We start from the raw sequence: 18,893 nt of genomic DNA on the forward strand, positions 1-18,893 counted from the left end.
CCGGAGGCTACGGCCGCCTTTCAAAGCAGGTCTAGCCCAGGAATGTCACACAGAGACAGATGACGGGTAGACTCGTAGACCAGCAACGGGAATCTGGGGAACATCACGTGGTCTCTTCAATCTTGGTTCGCAGCAGTGACTTGGGACTCCATGCATAAGATTGGTGTGAGGCTTACAGATGAAGCTGTGATGTGCTGCCTCATGCTGCGGCTCCCCAGGCCAATTAGTGACATAGGCCCCGCCCGCGCCCACTGGTAACATTCATTCATATATCAAACCCCTTCCCTCCTGCTCAGTGCCCGCACAGGACACTGAAGCCTCAAAGACAGGGGCAGGGCAGGGGAAGCCTGTGCACAGGCGACAGACGTCACGATTCGAGGTGAATTGTCCTTACACACCTACGCTTTTATTTTTGAAACTAATAACAACGCTCCTCCCTGAGTCGCCGGACTATGAGAAAGGGGAAGTGTGGGAAACGGATCTGTTCTTTATTTTTAAAAACTTCTTTTGCACCGCTTCCTAAAATCTGAACCTTTCACTGCTTTCAAATGCAGCTCCGTGCAAGGAGCCTAGCGGCTAGGGGGAGCCAGAGACCAGCAGCATCACGCCACTCCCCGGGCTCTACCACCCAGGGACATCCCAGCTCCAACCTCGCCTCCTCCGTGCCTTGCTCTCCCGGGTCGCCGTCAACCCAGGCCCCTGCGCTTCTCCTTCCATCCTGGTCCCCCAAGGCAGCCCGCTCCCAAGCTGCCAACTGCATTCATTGTCCTCCTCCAGCCGCACCAGTCCAAGCTCAGCAGAGTTCCGCCCTCTTTCCACGCTTCCATTGGCTCGCGCTGCCCAACCGCGCGGGGACCCGCCTAGCAGAGTCCCACACGTTCCGCCTTTGCCCGCGGCCCGGCTAGGGGCGGGGGCTCTTCTGGCCCCAACCTCTGAGGGCGGAGCCAGGCTCGCGGGCGCTCGGGAGCTGTCTCGGCGGAGCTCGGCTCGGCTCGGCTCGGTCTGCAGCTCGGGTGGGGGTGGGCGGCTAGTGTGACAGCGGCGGTGGCAGAGGCTGCGGCGCGGGGCTGAGCAAGCGGCGAGCGCTGAGCGGGTAAGAGGAGGAAGTGGAGCAGCGGCACGGAGATCCAGAGTCCGCTGCCGGGCTAGGTCCGCCCAGATTTGCAGAGCGAGCCGTGTCGGGACCTGGGCAGACTTTGCCGTGCTCCGGCCGCTGGCGCCCCGCCTGCCTTGCCCTGCCCTGCCGGTCCGAGCTCGGCGTTCCGCGCCTGGACTTTGCCAGCTCGGTGGTCTGCAGCTGCTTGATCCGGAGCTCCTAGGCGGGACGCGCCCGGCCCCATCATACCGACCCTTCTCCACCCGTGTTCCCTCCGCCCCCGGGTCGGCGCAGGGTGGCCCCGCTCCCGGACCTGAGTATAGAGGAGCTGGGACGCCCACCAGTCTCTGGCTCCGCGAGAACACAGACCTTCAGCTGCCTTGGACCGGACTGCCGGACTTGAAACTATACTGGCGCCGCCCGGGTCCAGCGCACCGTGAGGGGTCCCAAGCAGGCAGGACAGTCAGACTGAATCCCTGGTCTAGTGCTGCGAGCCGAAGCTGCCACCTTCCTCCGCCCTGGGCTGAGGACTTGGGGGTGCCTGCACCAAAGAACACAGGGGCTTCTGCCCTACTCTCCAGCGAGCTGAGGTTGCAGGTGAGAGCCCCGGGTGCGCGGCGGGAGCGGTCCCGGGAGCCTAGAGGCAGGGCCCGGGTCAGTGGAGGGTGTGGAGGGGACACCCGCAGAGTCAACTATTTAGGAGAGGGCGCGCAAAAGATAGTAGAGTGAAACCTGCACTTAGAGTGCCCATTGTGTGCCGGTCCGAGCCCCGCCCTTGCACAAATCGTTCCTTAGCCACGCGACCCCTCCCTGAGATAAAAGCTATTGTGATTGCTATGGGCGCGGACCTAGGGGGGGGGAAACTGAGGCGTGACTGGGTTGAGAACCTCTGCTTTTGGTGCGGAGGATTAGACTGGGGGGACTAGAGAAGATAAAGAGAGCTAGCTTAAAGAGCAAAGAGGGAGGAGAGAAGAAAGGAAATAGGTAGCTTGCCAGCCAGAGATTGTTAAGGTGGGGGCCACAGGGACATCTAAAATCCTAGCACTGATCTTGAAACTGAAGAGGTACTTCTCCTTACCAGCGACTCTTGGATTATAGACATGCCATCTCCCGGGAAAAGTGACCCAGCATTGAGGGCGGAGGTGGGAAGCTTCCCAGTTCCGAAAGGTGTCTTCCTGGGGTGCAGGTTGGAGGAACAACCAGCCTCCCAGAGCCAGGGTCTCCAAGTTACTGATCTTTTAGGGACTCACCATGTTGGTTCCCTTGTGCAAGTTGGAGTTGTAGGTCCCTCAGAACTCACCCGCCTTCCCTTCTTGACATTATTAATGGGGACACTGAAGACTTGGGGAGGGGGGAGCAGGGTTGCCCCAGGCCCTAAAGCCAGTGAGTGGTTGAACCAGAAGATGACCTGAAAAACATTTCCAAACATCCATCAAGGGTCCTCTCTTCTTCCCAGCTCAGACCTTTGGGGTTTGTGGCTGGGTTTCCTCACCCCTGCTATGAGGTTGGGGTGACCATGTATGAGGCAGCAGTGAGCTTGTGTGATTGGATTGGGGCTCAGATCAGTCTCTGTTGTTGCAGATGAACCTGCAAGGCCTTTCCGGCCCAGGAAAAAAACTTCTCCAGGTCTTATGGTTAGGACTGCCAGGTCTGGGGCCACAGTCCAGGTGTCTGGATTCCCAGGCAGAAGTTCCTCTCACTGCCTCTGAATCTGTGTAGGAGAAGGCTGTTGTGAGAGAATATTTGGTACATACTCTGTGGGCCCTTATTCTGGGTGGGGAGGGGGAGGCATTTGGCCTTGGTCTGGGCACTGTGGCCTTGGCTGGGACTGCTTAACCTTTGTTGTGTTGGGCTCCCTGGAGTCTGGGGAAATTACCTTGGAAAGCCCCTGGGAGATGGAGCGGGGTCTTAAAGCCTGTTCCTAGGATTGGAGGGGTTCAGGGAGCCTAGAAGGAGAAAAAGGGGTTTGGGATTCCCCCTCCCCCGCCGCTGCCCGAGGACCCAAATCCTCAGAATAATCCCTGCATCTATCTAAACAGAGCTTCTCCTTTGATGAACTAATTTCACACCTGTGATCTCATCTCACCATGTGCTGGAAGGAACAGGAGGGAAACCGGGTGAGGCAGAGCAGGGGGCGGCGGGGAGCCTCCTTCTGATGTGGCACCTGTGAAGTGGGGTCTAAACACTGTTACCTGCTCGGATAAGGGGAGGATCCCGCAGACAACTGGTGAGTGCCAAGGCGTTTGTGGAACGTGCCCAGTATGGACTTGTCATTTGGGGCTACCCTGTGTGGGAAACTGAGGACCAGAGAGGTGAAATCTTTGGCCGAGGCCTGGTGAGTTTGCTGCAGGAACTATGTGAGCATCAGTTGTCTGCCAAGCGAGTATAGAAATTACTTAGACTAAGTGGCAGACGGGTGGCTAAGTGACTGGTGGCCAGTCCTGACCATGGGGCAGTCTTGTCATCCTCTGAGCCCTCTGTTTTTCTGTGAGAGTAGAATGGCTCTTTCCCCAAGGTTAACTGAGCAACTGAGCTAGAGATACACACAGCGCAACCATCCATTTCCTTCCCTGCGACGAAAGGAAACTGGAGTTTTTGACCAGGAAGTCTGGAAAATCCTCAAACTTGCTTGAGGTTAGAACACAGGTGGCTGCTGCAGGCCAGGAGACTTTGATTGGCTTTACGGGACCCTGGGCAGGGCCAGACTCCCTGTGCCACCTTTCCTGAGTTACAAGACCTCCTAGAATCTGTTTGGGGAGACTGGTTAGGGGCTCTGGAGTCTAACAGTCCTCACACCCACTTCCTGTGGCTTCCTGTGGGGCAGGAGCTGGTGTCCATTCCCTTTGGCCCATTGTCTGGCCTCCCTCAGCGCAGGGTGCGGTGAATAATTTATCATTCCCCGCGCTGGGAGGCAGGCTAGGGAAATAGCTTTGCCGGGCTTCCGCCCCACCAGAGGCCAGAGGCTCCAGATTGCCTCAGCCTGGGTTATGCTGAGCGTGCACGTGTGAGTGTGAGTGTGCAGGAGGAAGGATGAGCAGGACGAAGCGAGAAGGACCTATTAACCTCCCAGCGCTCTACTGTTGGGAGGGGGCAGGTACCTATAGGTAACAGTCAGGGTTAAGGTCGCTGAGCTAGGATCAAGCTGTAGGGCTAAGATTCCAGACATGTGGGGGAAGGATAGGAGAGAGTGGCCAGGGAGGTTCTCGGGGAACCCTGCTCCAGCCACCTGTTCAAGATGAGACTGGAGGCCAAGGCATCTGACCATACATGGCCACTCTTTCTCCCCTCTGCAAAATTATCATAGTGAAACTCGCTTCTCAAGTTCATTATGGCCAACTGTAGGGTCACATAAGTAAAACAGGGGGCAGCAATGGTAGCCAGTAAAGAAGTGCTTCACTGTGAACATGCAGGGCAGCCCCTGTGTGTCAGGGCAGGTGGAGGGGTGAGGAGAATTCTGGAGCGGTAATAATGGGTTAGTGATTCAGAACCAGCGCTGAGCAATCTGGTGGGAGAGCAGTGGAGGCCCTGCTTAGAGCCCCTCTGTGAAGTGGGGACCAGGCCTTGGGTGTGGCTTTGCCAGCCATAGCGGCTAATGGGGCCTCAGGTTCCTTGCCCATCACTGTTTAACACACCACACGTGGGCACCAAGCTACCCTTTTTCTTGTGGGATCGTCTGGGCCACATGCCTGCCCCTCCTCTGCTCACTTCTATCTGCTTCAACACAATTTGGGTCACAAATTCCACCCCCAGATGTTCCTGCGTCATTCAGCCCTCTGGGGTGCTGCCTGTAAGTGTTTAACATCATGTCATAGCATACTGATAAAAGTAATAATATTCTATAGTTTAGGAAACACATGCACATATAATTCTACCATGGTGATGTTAGTAATAGTAATACCCTTCACTACTTAGGATGGGCTGCACACTCTAGACACACGCTTTATACAATATCCATCATGGTCATCCTGCAGAATGTCTGTTTTTACCCAGAGACTGGCGCTCAGAGAGGTGCTCTGTCTTGTCCAAATTCTCTCAGCGAAACACCAGGGAACAGGGAGTCAGGCCTGCATCTATTTCAGTGGGAAATCTTTGATCCTCTCTGTCACTGCACGGAGACTTAGCCAACTTTTAGGAGCCGTTCTATGCCCTCAGCTCCACCCAGTACCTCGAAAGCATTCTTTTTATGTGATGAGCCTACACTTAAGCCTTCTTTCCTAGGCCAGTGTCTGGCCATGCTGGACTGACCCATGGTCCTGGGCTCTGTCCTGGCTGGTAGGGTATATTGCTGGCAGCGAGTCAGCCCCTCTGTGTCTTGCTTGGTGTCCCAGTACCCATGGTCTCCAGTCCTCTGCAGTGTCCTTTGTGACCCTGGCAGAAGGAAGAGATCACAGTACAGTACAGGGCGCAAGGATGTGGGAGGACAGGCAGCTGTGATTTTAGCCTAGCTGATCTCTGGGCCAGGAACACTGTGGTCACTTGAAGGAGGGTGGTGGCCTGGGCTGCAGGCAGCATGGTCATTAGCCGTGATTGAGAGCTGGCAGGGTTAGTCCAGGTTGGCAGGACTAGAGGCCAGCTGGCCCGGCCACTGTGGGGTCATTGGCAGGGCAGCCGGCTTCTCCTTGCTTTGCTGCCTGTAGGGTGCCAGAGTTTTGTGGGCCATGGTTAGCCTACTGTTCTGCTGTGGTTAGGGGAGGATTGGTGGAGTCCTTCCAGGCCTGGAGATGCCTCTACCCAGAAGTCCTTGAGACTCCTCTCAAGCAGGTAGAGCCCAGCCTTCTCATGGCACCCCCTCCACCTGACGATAGATCTGTCTGCTGGCCAGCCTGCAGAACCCTCCCCTGAGTGCCCTGCAGGGTGTCTGTCACATGGTAGCTGTCCTAGGATAGGGGAGGCAAGCGGTCCCTGACACAAATCTTTCAATTCTGGCATCTATTTTCTTCCCTATGAGCTGTTAGTGGTATGTGTGTGTGGCCTAGTGAGATGCAGACAGAGTACCTGGTGAGGTCTAGCACACAGACAGGTCCTCCCGTGAATCCCTTTGGGCCTTGCTCTCTTTGCCCTCATGAATGAATGACACCTTAAGAAGCTAACTAAGAGCCCAGGAACTGAATCCAGGGCACGGCAGGGAGGCCTTCCTGGAGGAGGCTTTTGGGTGAGTTTGGATGGGAAATGCTGCTTCACGTGTGAGCATGAGCAGACAGTTGTTGGCCTGGGGGGACCTGAGTAGGACTGAGATCTCTGGGGACCTGACATCTTCTCAAACCCTGTGCAGCAGCAGTGGTTGGTTCAGCCGAGACAAGCCTTTTGGGATCCCGCCAACAGATACAGAACAAGTATGATTTTTTTTTTAAACAGGAGGTAGCATTACCCCACCCTTATCCACCGACAGGTGACACCCCTGGAGACTGTGGGCTGTGGGGGAAACACACTGACCACAGGTAAACACGTGGGTGCCAGAAGTCCAAGCTGAGAAGTGATTTCTTGAGGCTGGGCCGGCCGGTCCCACTCACATGGCTGAGGCAGGTCACCTCATCTGTAAAATGAGGCCCATTACATCACCTCCTTCCCAGGACTGTTGTGAGGATGACATAGACCCTACATATAAATTGTTCCAAAGGCCCCCGCACAGCCCGGGGTTTGGCTGAGAGGTGGAGCACTTTCTGAATATGTTCGAGGCCCTGGGTTCAATCCCTGGCACCCTGCACATACACACACATACACGCACACACACACACGCACACAAAGCCCCAGCACGTAGCAAGGACTCGGTGAATGGTAAACTGTTGTTATTCATGTCACCAGTGCCAAGCAGGTTGCCGAGAGGGAACAGGTGCTCAGGAAGAGTGTTGGAATGGATCCCAGGCAAAGGGCAGTTGCTCTGCGGTGTGAATGAACAGGCTGGTGAGGAGAGGAGGACACAGGAACAAGGATAGTGCAGAATGACTAGGGGGATCAGGACCAGGATGCCTAGTGGAGCATCAGGGAAGGCTTCCTGGAAGCAGTGCTTCTGAGCTAAGGGTGGCCAGGACCTCTAGCCTCTGCAGACTGGCCTCCTTTCCCCTTGCCACCTCTCCATCCACAGTAGGGGGGCCAGAAGGCAGATGGGGAAGAAATATAGGCAGCTCGCCTGCCCGCGGCCCGCCCAAAAGGTCTGACCTTTCCCAGGCTGGGGGCCAAATGCAAAGACCTGCTTGGAGCTCTTTTATCTTCTGGCTCACAAAGTTGCCAGTCGCAGTGGGGTCCCTGGCTTTCCCCCTGTAGCTGTTCAGCTGGTGAAGGAGTGGACTCTGAGAAAAGTGCTCTAGCCAGGCGTGGTGGCCCACATCTCTAATCCCAGCACTCTAGTGGTAGGCAAAGGCAGGCTGATCCCTATGAGGTCAAGGTCAATCGGGTCTACACAGTGAGTTCCAGCTCTGGAAAGAGACCCTGTCTCAAGAAAGAAAAAAAAAGTGCCCCCCCCAACCATTTCACCGTCCCAGTCAAGGGACTCAAAGAGAAAGTCCTTTTCTACATAAAGGGAGTCAGGACCCCTTCACTCCAAGAATCCTAAAAAAATATCACCCATAGGCACCCTGAGGTCAGGGTGGGCACCCTTGGGCTTGTCTTCGCTAGGGTTGGCTGTGAAGGCTGAAGACACTCTGCTTTCTGGAACACGGGATTCTAGTATTAAAATCCCTTTATTCCCTAAAGAGGTTCCTGGGGTAGCTGTGGCTGCAGTAGCTCCTGGCCTTCTGCAACTCTGGGAAAGCCTGGGCTACTCCCGAGGCAAGGGCTGGGCTGAGTTATCAGAGTTTCAGGGCATTTCAGTACGGGACATCTGAGACCTGCCTGTGGCTTCCAAGTGCGGCCCGAAGCATCCCACAGCCCTGCCCATTGGAGGAGCAGCTCCTGGCCACATTGCTGACAGGGGGCTTCTCTGAGCAGAGACATGACAGGCGGGAAGAGCCTCGATCTGACCAGCTTCACTCCTCTGGTGTCTGTTTCGAGCCTTGCTTCCCTCATCTGGAGAATGGGGGTAGCAATAATCCCTGTCTAAGATGAGACCATGCATGGAATGTGCGTGCCTGACATGTCATGTGACCAGTGCATGGTGAAAGGTCGCAGGGAGAGCAAGAGGCCTCACTGAGCTCAGTAGCTGGATCCACTGTCCCAGCCACCTGCTTGTACCAGGTTTCTGGGGTCGGGCTGGGTGGGGAAGGGCAAGTCCTTAGACTTGGGGTTCCTCCCATTGTCTTGTATTTATTTATCTCATTTGTATGGGTGCTTTGTCTGCTTGTCTGTCTGTGCATCAGGCCAAAGAGGGTGTCAGGTCCCCCTGGAACCGGAGTTACAGACAGTTGTGAGCTGCCACGTGGTTGCTGGGAATTGAACCCAGGTCCTCTAGAAGAGCAGTCAGTGCTCTTAACCACCGAGCCATCTCTTCAGCCCTCTTATTGTCCCTCTTTCCCGTAAGTGATAGTCAGCACTCCATTTGCTTGGTTTTGTTTTAATGGTCAAAGCGTCAGGCTCCCTGTAACAATGGAGCCTTGTGTGAATCTGCTTGTTTTCCCAACCCGGATACCCGGCGCCCCACCCATGAGGCCCTGGTCCCACCTGGGAGAACTGGAGAATGTCAGAGGGGTGTTTTGTTTTCCAGGGAGGGGAGGGTGCCGGGAGGGGGGGGGACGTCGGAGGGGACGTCAAAGGCCTCTGTGCAACCGCTCACCAGCAGTTGGCCCCCCGCTGAAGTCAACCCCTGTATCTCCAGCCAGTTCGGACCAATGACCGTCGTGTATATAGTGGAGGGTGAAGCCGGTGGGGTTAGAGGCACAGAAACTTGCACTTCGAGTCTCAGCTTTGTCACTTACTGCAAGGTGACAACCGACAAGTCATTTCATCTTTGAGCACAGTTTTCCTGTGTGGATGAGCCTGTTGGGGAGTCGTGCTCAGGCTGCTAGTGTAGCAAGCTGGGGGCCCCATGCCAAAACACGGTTCTGGGGCTATCTCCTCTCCATCCCCCCCCCCCAGCCAGTCAGGATGAATGTAGCCTCCCGTGAGGCCTTACCTTATCTCCCAGTGGGCAAAGTCCATGAAGACACTAGCGGTAGGTGCAGAGGGCCCGCTGCAAGCCAGCTCAAAGCCAACCCTGTGGTGGCTGTGTTCAATGCTTCCTAGAGATGGCAGCTGCCACCACTAGTCTCTGATGCTTTTTCAGGCCTTGCCACCCTGAGCTCAGGAGCCCCCGGTCTCCTGAAGGCCAATAAGGGAATACGGAACCCACAAGCTATGGTAGAAAGTCGTCGTTGGATAACGGGGGATGTGGGGAGCCCGTGAGACTGTCTAAGCAGGGAACAGGAGGCATGGTGTGAAGGACGGATTCTGAACTTGGGAGGAAGCCTGGCAAAGGGACAGTACGGGAGACGGGACTGAGCACTCGGCATGGAGATGCTAGGAGGGCCCACAAGATGCTGACGGTGTCTGCAGAGCGTAACTGCACAGGCCTAGGACACAGAACCCTTGCAGTTAGCCCCTACGGAGCACATGCCCCTGCTTCCCTCACGGCTCACACCTGGGCATCAGTGCCAGGGGCGGTGTCTCAATGCTCAGAGCAGAGTCCTGTGAAGAGAGAACCTCCGCATGCCACCTGTAACATCCCACAGTCTGTCCTCATTTCAGTCGCTAAGCTTGTCTGAGCCTGGCGACACTTACTGTCCAGGCTGTTCAAAGATACAGTGACGTAATGGGTAAGACAGTATCTTCAGTTTCACAGGAAGTTCTATAGCCACCCTCGCCCTGCTCTCCTCTGTACCATCCTTACTGCCTCTCCAGGAAGTTCTTTCTGGCATCTCACTGAAGTCCATTGTTCCATAGCTGGAATCCCTTTCATCTTCTCTGGGGACTGTGCAGAGGCGGACTGAGCCCCTCCTCCACCCTAGTGCTCCCAACAGAGAGGCAGGGAACAGAGCAAAGGGACAGCCAGTTTCCATCCTAGAGTGCAGGGTCCCAGCCCTCGCTAGCAGAGCCTTCTGCCCAGGGTGGAGGGTAGGTAGGTATGTGAATTGTCCTAAAGACTCACACCCCAAACTGTATGGTTTTAGGGCAGAGGAGAGAGCCCTGGCCTGAGCCAGAAGCCTGCATGCTGGTGGCCTGCTGTCCTGCCGTGGGGCTTAAGGCTACTAAACCTCTTTCACCCACAGGGTCTTAGAGGATTTCTGCATTCGGGGGTCCAGGTCTCCCTAGAGAAGATGTGCAATTAGCTTCATGGTCTTTTTCTTATTGTTGGGCCCCAGACAACCTGAGAGTGGAGTAGGCAAGGGCTCTACTGGTGGCTGGTGATGGAGGAGCTGAATAATTCATCATTCAGGCTGAGGCTCCCAGAGGTGGTGCGCTTACTTACGGTCAGTTGGTGATTCCTGATGGGTGGAGTGATGTCTCCCTCCTCGGACCAGACAATGGTCTCTTAGTGCTCTTGGACCTACCTACCCAGCTAACTGCACAGCGGCTCTGGCTTGCTTGAGCACCTTCCCCTCGATAGAACCAACCACCCTACCATCTCTTCCATCGCTGCAAGTGGGAAACCAGAGAGAGGTTCAACAAGGCTAGTGCAAGGGCTAGCTAGAGATCCCACAACCTGTTAGGGGCCTGGGTAGGGACCATGGAGAGTCCCCTCTGACACCCAGACCAAGCAGGACCCTCCAGATGATGGACAGGGGCAGAACACAGGATAGGCAGGGCCAAGCCGGCCCCATCTGGGAGAGCTGGCATCAGGCAGAACTCTGCTCTGTGGGCAATGGGCAAGGAGAGTAAGCCTCGGGAGTATGGATCACTCCCCCTGGGCATTCTGGACCCTGCCAGTTCTACAAGCCTTGGGAACTTAGGCATTTTGGTATCACAGGGTACTCAAGATTCCTTCCTGTTGCCTTGGACACACACCAGTGTATCCTTGCAAAGCATTGCTATTGCAATGTTTCTGAGTTCTCCACAGTCTACGAGGAACGTTTGTTAGGAAGCTAACAAGGGTAGGTTCTGGAAGCGGGCCTACCTGGGACTCCCACCTTCTGGTGGATCTCAGGTCCCTCATCTCCCCACACACAGCTAGAGATCCCGTGCCGGCTCTACGAGTGAGGGAATGCTCAGCCTGTGCCTGATGCAGTTTTGTGGTTTTTACCATCAGCCTCACTTTACAGATGAGAGGACGGAGAGTCGAAGCAAGGTGACCGTCTGAGGTCACTCCGTGATGTGGTTTGTTTATCCAGGCTTCCAGTCTGTGTGTATGTGGTGAGTGAGTGTGTATGTGTGTGTGTGGGTATTTGTTTTTCCCGACGAAACCTCGCTTTTACCCTCAAGTGAACTGCTGCATCATTTACTTAGACTCTTCCGCGTGTAGCGCTGGTGCCTGCTGCGGCCTGTTGTCCACAGTGCCAAGCAGCACTTGCCTGGAACGTAGTAGATATTTTTTAAATGCCTCATGCATTGAGTATGCCAAATGGTGTAGGTACAGGAAGCTGTCTTCCAGGCAGTGGAGGCACGTGTCATGCCCAAAGGCTTCCTTTTTCTCCTCACCATACCTGAAAAACCATTTGCATTGTTTGGGGCAGAGGCCTGGAGTGGGGAGATGGTTCTTTTCCTGCATGGATGGGCCTTGCAGAACTTGCCTGCTTTGCTGAGTGCCTGCTCTAGCTACGCCTGCAGCCCTGACTATGTTCTGGCCACAGTCTCCCCATCCCTCCATCCTGATGTCCACAAACATCTTCCTGCATCCCAGCCCTCCTTCCTTCTCCTCTCGTGCTTGTCTGAGTGTCTTTTCTAATTGGCTGGTCTTATTTGCCTGCCTGCCTTCCTTCCTTCCTTCCTTCCTTCCTTCCTTCCTTCCCTCCTTCCTTCTTTCCTACCCAGCCAGCTGCTGGTGCCCTGGTCCTGGCTGAGAACTCCATCCATCCTGGTGAAGGATTTCTGCAGTGGCTGTACTTGGCTAGCATGACCACACCCTTCTGGCAGAAGACAGGGAAGTCATGGTGCACAGAGTGAATGCTGGCACCGGATTTCTGCCTCTGCCTGCCTCACCACCCTGAATCTCCACGATAGTCTAGGAGGAATCTGGACACCTCCTCTGCGGACAATGCATGCCTGGTCCAGCAGGCGAAGTCCCAGCCCTGCAGCTTAGCTCACATCTCCCGGCTGCCCTTGACTGCCCCCTTCCTCTGTACTCTCTTTGCAGGTTCTGTGGTCTCACCTTCTTTTCTGTCTGTCACCAAGAATTGGTAGGGGCAGAGGTTGGACTGTCTGCCTCTATTAAATGGCGAATTCAGCAAGGGACTTGAATTAATCCCCAGCTGTGCTCTGGAGAGCCATAGCACCTCATATATCATATAACTTGGAACCTTCTAAGGGATTTTTCTGTGTTACAAGCAAGCAGGTAGGGGTGTACAGTTAGCTTTTCTCAAACTTGTCGCATTCTGTGTTGTGCTTTGTTTTTGAGACAGGGTCTCATTTAATCAGGGCGGCTTTGAACTTCAGGCCGCCTGTCTGTCCATCCGTCCGTCCATCCTGTGTGCCCCTTCTAAGTGTGATTTTAGATGCGCCTTATCATGCCAGGCTCCCAAGTTTGTCTGGAGGCCTGGAACCTGGGACAAGCTGCTAGGCGAGTTGTCACCTGGCTGCCTTGCCCAGGAAGAAGTCTGTTTCTCGGCTTAGAACTGTTTCTATTCCAGGGATATCTTGAGGACACCGGTGCAAGACAGGCTTGGCTGTAATAGCAGAGCTTCAGGCTGTAGGGCATGTGGAAGGTAGAGATGTGTTCATTCTTCGTACACCAATCGGACCTGTCTCAGGCACCGACTGCGGGCCAGGCACACAGCCAGCCCTAGGAAATGCCAAGACACGTCTGACTAAGAATCTTCCATTTCATTTCCCAGCCCACTAGGGGTTTTTTAAGAAAGACACATACAAGCCTTAAAAGGAAGAAGCAAGTTTTTAATTGTTCCAGGTCGTGGTGGTGGGTGGGCGGGTGACACATTTATTCTGTGCGGCGGAGCTGCACCTAGACCCTGCTTGGCGTCAGTTATGAGCTCCTGAGGACCAATTACCCTAGGCAGAGATTCTCAGCTGCTGTAGGAAGTCTGAGGAGTCAAATGGAGTGTGTGAGGCCTAGAAGAGGAGGGAGGGTGGAGAGCACAGGACGCTGCCTCCTGACCCGTTGGCCTGGACTTGGTGTTGTAGTGAGATGCCGTAAGGGAGGTGGGGTGGGGCGAGGGTGGGGTTCAGCAGTCTCAGTGGAGAAAGAACTGGATCAGAGGTCTATGTAGAGGTAGCAGTGTATGGGGATGCTTGCTCCTTGGACAATGAGAGCAGAGGAAACCACTGGAGAGAGGTTGCTGGGTAGATAAGGAATGTCAAAATACCATCTGAGTGGATGCTTAGCTGACCAGGAGTGCCCTGAGGGCTGGGGCCAAGTCACAATCATCCCAGTGTCCCCAGCGCTTGGCTAGTGCCCAGTTGGCATGGGTGGACCGGCTGGATTTTTAAGCAGGTTCTTCTCTGCGAGCCTTGGGTCCTCTTATTGTGGTTAGGCAAGGCTAAGAGGAGTTCTGGGCATGCCTGCTTTTCCTCTTCTTGAGGGCCTCCTGGTTACCCCAGCTGGGAGGAATCAGAGGCCTCTGGGTTGATTTGTCGACCTTTTGCCAGTGAGCTGCTCTTCTTCTTTTACCTTGCCTCAGCGGTCGGTCACCTGGTCACCTCACTGATCGCTCTGCTGTGACCCCAGATCTCACAGCGGAGCAGGGTGGAGCTGGAGAGGTGAGTTGAGCCAGGCTGAAATGAGGGTTAGTGCCTGCAGCTGACAGTGTAGGAACTCTGGAAGACTCCATAGCCTGCCATGTTTAGCTTCGTCCTCTGCTGGATGAGACTACTAACTCCCATAACAAGGCATTTGTGCTGATCTAGGGAGATAGCATGGATACATATTATAAACCGAATTAGGAGCTGGGGGGCGTGGCTCAGTGGGTGGAGTGCTTGCTGAGAAATCCCTGGGCTCCATCCCCAACGGTGTGTATAACCAGGTATACTGGCACATGCCACTCTAACACCCGCCTCCCTTTCCATACTGGTTTTAAGGAGGTATCAGTAGGGCAACGGATATCGTCTCATCGGAGCCCAGGGCATCCACTCCAGGCACCAGCAGCCTGGCACCGTAGGGTGCTTGGTCAGAGCGACTCTGGCCAGGATGGGGTCTCAAAGGCTGGCTCTAGAAAGCTTCCTGTCCTCCTCAATCCTGAGGGTCCCTTCTCTTGCCTCTATGCCTACAGCTCCCAGATGGTGTCCTGGCCCCATCAGAGCAGAGTGGAGAACAGACAGCTGGCAAGGCTGCCCCAGAAACAGTCCAGATGTTTTCTACGCTTGGGTTGGTGGGTGGGAGAGGTCTAAGGGTGGCAGCAGCTGAAAGGATGTAATAGCGAACAATGTAACTTAAGCTGGTTACAGAGAAAAGACAGTCCGCAGCTCGCTCTCTCTCTCTCTCTCTCTCTCTCTCTCTCTCTCTCTCTCTCTCTCTCTCTCCTGTGTCTAGGATAGCACGCTAGCACTGAGTCACCCCCCCCCACCCTCTAACCCACCTCCTGTCTTTCTGACTTAGAGCAGGTGAGTAGCGGACTCGGTCTGGGGTTCCACACTCGCGCCTGTGCGCCCTTGGATTCACAGCTGACCTTCCTGACCTTGATTGAAAAGGGTTGCTGAAGCGGCTTGATCTCACAGGCCGGGCTGAGGTCAAAGCAAGCAAGGTGCATTGGGAAGGAAGAGCCAATTCCAGGCCTCAGCAAAGAAAGAGAGAACTTTAGATACTTGATCCGTGGTCTCCCTCAGCGAAAAAAGAGACCATTTCCACAGGGCCCAGGAAGGAGCAGCAGCGGAAGTGTGCTGGCACCTGGCACTTTTAGGGGAAGCCAGGCAACCCTTCGGGCTCAGGTGATCTAAGGAGTGCATGCTGCATTGAAGGAAAAGCAGAAGCTACTTCTGAATTGTGAGGCCCTGGGGACACAGCCCCAAGTACATACAGCCCAGGGGCTCCAGCAGCTCAGACTGGCTTCCTGGCTCTGGTGACAGCCAGACCGTGAAAGATGGGTGGTGTGAGCCTCATTTGCCTCCTTTGATGGAGCAGCTGGCTAAGTAGCTGCTGCGTGTGCCTAACAAGTGTCCCCTACATGTTTCAGGGTCAGTCCTCAACAGACCACATGTGTGTTCGGCAGCCAGCCTTGGGCATGAGGCTGTGGTCCTACTCACTGTCCCACCCCCTGCTTCTCAGCTTGTCCCTCAGATGACCTTAAAGTGTTGGGGACTCAGGGAACAGAAGACAGCCGTATTCCGGGAGCCCCAGTTTGGGGTAGATGGAAAGGAAGGGCTCAGAGAAGGGTCAGTGGTAGGCAGCAGCCCGAAAGTGTATCCATCGGTGACCCCTAACCCAGGGAGGATTCTGCTGGTCCTACGTGACCTTAGGCAGCCGATCTTCCTTTTTCTGCCCCCATTTTTCCATCCAAAACAGGGTGTTTGAAGAGGAGGTACCAGAAGTTTTTTAGCAAAAGCAAAGCAATGTGGAGAAACTATGATCCCTAAAGGCTCTCACCCCGTTTCTCCACTTTGAGGCTGCGACAGGTCACTGCTGGTTGTGATTGGGCTGTACCGGCTTTACAGGAGCAGGACGGACACGGTGACCCTGTCCAGCAGTGTCTAGTGTTGGAGGGTGAAGGGAGATCTAGGGCTCCTGGACAGATTAGGTAACTGGAGGGACTGACGTCCACCAGCTATGCTGTGGTGCTCAAGGGCTCAGGATCAGGGAGGCACCAACACCTCTGCCTTCATGGCTGGCTGGGGAAAGGGCAGGTATAGCAAGAGGGCCTGTCTTTATAGCCCTCTGAGACCCTTGTTCTTCTACAACCATAGATTTTTCTGTCCCCGGTTCTTGAAAATACTGACTTGACTCACGGGACCTTAGAGCCTTGGTTCTACTAAATCACTACTTGGAACTGGCCTTAGCGGGTCATAGAATCCAAACCTGCAACCAGCCAAGGTAGTCCGTTCCTCCATGGGGTCCTGGGCCACCTTGAGGCCCTCCAGTGGCCTGGCTCAATTCAGGCTTCAGGGCTGCTGTGAGTGGCCACGTGGGCTTGCCAGGTTCTTCTGGGCAGTGCGGGCCAGGCACCGACCGGGTTCTGTTTGGCTAATAGAAGGCTGGATGTGCTCTAAGCATCAGCCTCCTGCCAGGCTCCAGGGACCTTATTAAGTAGCATCTGGGGCTCCCCTGGGCTCTCTTGGGTGGAGGGGCAGCTGACAAGAGTTTCCCAGCCTAGTCCCGGAGGTTGACATTTTTTTCCCTTTTTCTGTGGAGTATGGCTTCTCCCAACCCCTCTCCCCTGGGCTTCCAGTCTCCCAGTGTCCCGGGGGGAATGTCTTCTGGGACCACTCAAATACACAAACAAACCAGCCTTTGGGTGGAACAAACCGATCAATAAGACGGCTTTTTGTCTGAAAGCGGAGAGCTGAGGGTAGTGGCCGTTACTGAGTGCCTATGGTGTGCCAGTCCTCGGCATTGGGTGCCTGGCTTCATCTAACCCACCCAGTGGCCATAGTGAGGGTCCTTGGAGTGGGTCCTGATGTGGCCTAGCAGAGTCATGGCTGGGAACCAGTGTCTTACCCACCCTGTGCTGCTGGAGGAGGACGGGGTTGCTGAGAGTCAGGGAAGGGGCCAGCGGCAGTGTCTTCTAGACAGCTCCAGGGAGGGAAGAGCTTATCCTTATGATTATTGGAAATCACGCTTTGCTATATGTTTGAGTCTTTCCTACTTTTGGCATCCTGTGTGGAACTGGAGAAACGGCTGGGCTGGAGTTGGGGATTGTGGCCCTGTCACGCACATAGCAATCAGGTCCATGCACGCAGGCCAGCTGAGTCTGAATTAAGGGAAACCCTTTTGGTTCTCGGAGTCTCTTCCACAAACCAGGCAGAGGCTGCTTGGGGCAGAGCCAGGAAACCAAAGCACCAGCTCCTTGCTCTCCCCTCCAGCCTGGTCTACTACCTAATGAGTTCGGGACTAGCCAGGGCTATTACCATTAGACCCTGTCTACAAACAAACAGACTTAATGCCGGGTTGAGCCCTCCCAGAGCGTGATGGTTCATACGCAGCCTAAGCACCTACAGAGTGATTCAGAGTTCCTGCAGGAGCACGCTCACGAGAGAGGAAGACATGGCCTCGGGGAGTCCCGAGTGTCCCCTCAGCCAACTTCCAGGCTCTCCCACCCTTGAACATAGATACACGGAGTCTCAGTTCTGCATGGGAAGACCAGAGTGACACCAAAGGGGATCATTGGGGGATGGGCAGTGCTGCTGCAGATGTCTCTGGTAATCCAATCTGCCCCTGTCTGTGAGGGCTACATGAGTCAAAACAGGAAATGCTTAGAACAATGCCTAGGCATCGCGTATAAGCTGGAGGAGCTATATATAGCCGAGTGTGATTGTGACCATATGCAATTTACTCATGATGCGCTGGCTGCAGGACCTGGCTGCCACTACTGAAGCCAGCCCTCCGGATGGAGGCGCTGCCTGTGTGGCTGCTGAGGGATCTATAGGAGTTTGTCAAGTAGAGACTATAGACACGGGTTCCGCCCAAGGGGAATCCAGAGCTAAGGGGTGTCCCTGGAGAAGGACACAGCTCCAGGTGGCGGGGTTCCCTGCGGTGCAGAGGGCGGAACTAGAAAGGTGAATTGAGGCCTGGCTGAGAAAACCTTTGCACACGACATTTATTCTTGATCTGTAGGTGCGGAGTAAGGTGTGAGGGCCTGCAGTGCCACGGTGGGGAGGCTACTTGTGTAGTCAGGGGGATTTGGGAGGTGCTGGGGTTGCAGGGTGCAGGCGGATGGTATTCGTTCCTGTCATCTACATCAGCTTTGAGTGACTTGTGTCCTGGGTTCTCTCCTCCTTCCAATAGACCAGACCCTGTGGCTTACTCTGTTCAGTTTGGATCCACGGTAGGGGATGAGTCCTGCTTTGGCAGAAGGCCTGGTGGGGCCAAAGTCACCTGGTAGCCTGCTCTGTCCCCTGCATCCCCTGCCTTCTTCTCTTTGCCTGCCCTTCTTCACCTTTGGGGTTCAAGCAGAGCAGGTGGTCCACCAGGACTGGCCGGATCCACTGCTCCCCTGAACTGGTGGCTTCAGGGCAACCATGATCCAGGTTCCTTTCAGAGCCCAGGATGTTCATGTCCCGTAGGCTTGTCTCTCTGCTCCAGAAGCCTATGTGCTGGTGCCAGTGTGTCTCCTGGGTGTGTGCATTCACACGCATGTATGCCTTGTGCATTTTTGCCTGTATGTGTATATGTTTGTGTGTGGCGGTGCATGCGTATTAAAGGGCACACTCCGTGTTCTCTGAGCACTTGCGAAAGCTCTAGAAAGCAGCTATAAAGTGAGGTGACTCAGAAAGAGCTCCTGGAGGAGCAGAGGGTGGCTTACGCCCTTGCCCTGGGGACTGTGGGTCAGTGCAGACACAGCTGACTGCCTGCAGAACCATCCTGAGTCTTTGACATGGAGCTCCATTTGGGTGATGCTGCAAACAGCTGAAGGCATTCTGAAGCCTGTGGGGCAACCAGAGCTTCCTGCAGGAGGAACTGAGCCATGACTCTAAAGAACACAGCTGGGAAGGGGTGGGAACAGAGGTGCAGGGCCTCCTGCATTACAGGTTAAGGGATCCAAGGCAGAAGGAGTGGGAGGATGATTCTCATCTCACTGGGAGTCAGGAGATGGAGGCCCTTGAAATGAGGGATGAGGGGGACAGGCCCAAGGGA

At 55.0% G+C, this 18,893-nt stretch overlaps 1 protein-coding gene across 2 annotated transcripts in view; it reads left to right on the forward strand.

The window, feature by feature from the left end:
* Nucleotides 1–999: 999 nt before the first annotated feature.
* Nucleotides 1,000–18,893, forward strand: part of Gdpd5 (glycerophosphodiester phosphodiesterase domain containing 5) — a 75,997-nt gene continuing 58,103 nt past the window's right edge. The window contains exon 1 of one of the 2 annotated variants that reach the window (XM_050154508.1): nucleotides 1,000–1,693. The gene's annotated coding sequence lies outside the window, so the exon portion shown is untranslated. The remainder of the gene's footprint in view (nucleotides 1,694–18,893) is intronic. The other variant, XM_050154507.1, reaches the window with a different exon arrangement.

The sequence above is a fragment of the Alexandromys fortis genome, unplaced genomic scaffold, assembly GCF_014885135.2.
Source record: "Alexandromys fortis isolate MF-2015 unplaced genomic scaffold, M_Fortis_MF-2015_v1.1 scaffold_77, whole genome shotgun sequence".
Lineage (NCBI taxonomy): Eukaryota > Metazoa > Chordata > Mammalia > Rodentia > Cricetidae > Alexandromys > Alexandromys fortis.